The following is a 2318-nucleotide window of genomic DNA, read 5'->3' on the forward strand; positions in this document are numbered from 1 at the left end:
TGAGAATTATTTTGTGCTTTATAGGGCGCCGCATAATCTAAATAATGACACACGGAAACTTTGTTTCCTTCACGAAGAAGCTGGCGGGCAACCCAGCTATAGTAAAAGGCAAGCGGTGGGGTGGGGATGACAAAGCTATTTGGTGCCAGCTATGCCCAGCGGCTTCTGGCAGACAGGACAGTGCCTGCTGTGTTGTTGGAGCCCACGGATTGTATATGGGATGGGGACGTGGGCATGGGAAGCAAGGGACATCGCAGGAGCGACAGGCGAAGGGCAGGGCACGCAGCCCACATCCGAGGCCAGATCCCATGCCCCTCGGCTGCCCTGATCCTCTCGCAGCTTCCAGACCCCGTTCGCCCTGGGGTTCCTCCTGCCACGGGTGGGGGCTGCTCCTCCCCAGGCCCATTGCAGTGGTCTCTCGGGGCATCTCAAACTGAAGACATTACATGCTGCTGAGCCCAAAGCCACATCTGCCCCAAGGTCCCCATCTTGGAAAATCTCCCAGGCTGCTCAGCCCAGGGTCCCAGACATCCTCCTTGGACCCCCACCTCCTTCTGAGCCCCCACCCCAGGCCCTGGCCAATCCCATGGACTCCACTCCCTGGTGCCGGCCCCTCCCCACCACCACCCTCGGCCAAGCCGCAGACATGGCTGCAGCTCGTGAGACAGTGGCAGCCTCTCTGGTGGACTCCCAGCTCCCTTCCCAAAGGCAAGTGCCTCCTGTCACTCTCCTCGAGGGCACCCTTGTCCCTGGACTAAGAAGCCCACATCTCACCATGGCCCTGCACAGTCAGACCTACTTGCATCTCCCACCCGTCCCCTCTTGCACTTCCTTCCTCCCCCACACTCATGCCACCTGACTGCCCTTCTGATGGATGGATGTGTGGCTGTCTCTGCCTCAGTGCCTCTGCACATGCTATTTCCAGTGCTTGAACCACTTACTTCCCACTTCCTCCCCTGGTCTCTTCCAACTCCGACAGGCTCATTCCTTTCCATCCTACAGATCCCAGCTGCCCAGAGAGGCAAGGCCAGGCCATGGAAAGCTGTGGATGCCCAGCTGAGGGCCTGTCCTTATCCTGCAGGCCTTCTGGGAGTCTCTGAGGGGCTGGGAGCCTCTGCAGAGACAGGGCCGGAGGCTGCCCTGGCTTTGGGAGTGGGGTCAACAGGGAGCTATGTCAGTTTTAGAGGCTTCCATTATTCACACCCCACTTGTAGCCTGCCTTCCTGTCGCTTTACCCTCTTGACATTCGGACACTTCTCGGGGAACTTAGGGACTTTATACATCCCCATGGTAAAGGTTAATTTTTAATACTGCTTTGGTAAATATTTGATGCCACTGCTTTAACGGGAGGATGCATTAGACATTAAATACCACTAAGTGCTCTGAGATGCTATCCTTTTCATCGGCAGCCTCTGTCTGTAACTCCTGCCTCCCACTCTGCGAAAATAAAGACTCTTTCTCCTTTGCCTCCTGCTATGAATTTTTCAAAGCGTTTTTCAAATCCATTCTTGCCCCTGATCAGCATCTCCGTTAGCCAGATAGAAAGTCAAAGAGGTTTTAAGCTGAGAGATGGCTTAGAAGCCTCAGTCCCTTCCCTCATCTTACACAAGGGGAAAGTGAGGCCGAGGAGGGACGTGGCCTGCCCGAAGTTAAACAGTGAGTCTGTGGGTGCAGGAGTGGAATGAGGTGCCGGGACTCCCAGCCCAGGACTCTGCTCTAGCACTGGCACCCCCCCCAGAAGACTCAGACCAGTCCTGCCCTCACCCAGTCCAGTGGAAACAGGCCACGGGGCTCTCTGACTGTGCTGGAAGTGGGCAGCAGGGAGAGGGGTCTTTTAGAGGATGGGGAGAGGCCTCCGGAAGGAGCATGACCTCAGTGAGGTTTTGAGGAATGAGTAGGAGCTCGCCAAGGGGCCAGAGTGGGGAAACCTGTAAGGTGAATGGGTGTAGGTAAGCACCTCAGGGCAGGGATGGGGACTGATCCACTCTGTATCCCCAGTCCTGGCCTGGGGCCCAGACTTGGCCCATGCTTTTTAATCCTTATGAAATGAATGTGTCCTCTGCCTCCAAGGCTGTGTGCACTGTGGCCTTGATCATCGGCTCCTGGTCCCACAGGCCCTGGTGCCCTTGCATCTCCGTGCTTCCTTCAGCCCGGGCTCTGACCTGACCAGCTTCCATGCATTCTGCACTCCTGGCCCGTCCCTGATGCTGGGGCTGCTTCGCCGATGTCCTTCCTACTGTCCAGGACAGTAAACATCCACAATACACACACGCACACCATGCCACACAGACACCCACAATACACATAAACACACACCA

The sequence above is a fragment of the Pan troglodytes genome, chromosome 23 (assembly GCF_028858775.2).
Source record: "Pan troglodytes isolate AG18354 chromosome 23, NHGRI_mPanTro3-v2.0_pri, whole genome shotgun sequence".
NCBI classification, from domain to species: Eukaryota; Metazoa; Chordata; class Mammalia; order Primates; family Hominidae; genus Pan; species Pan troglodytes.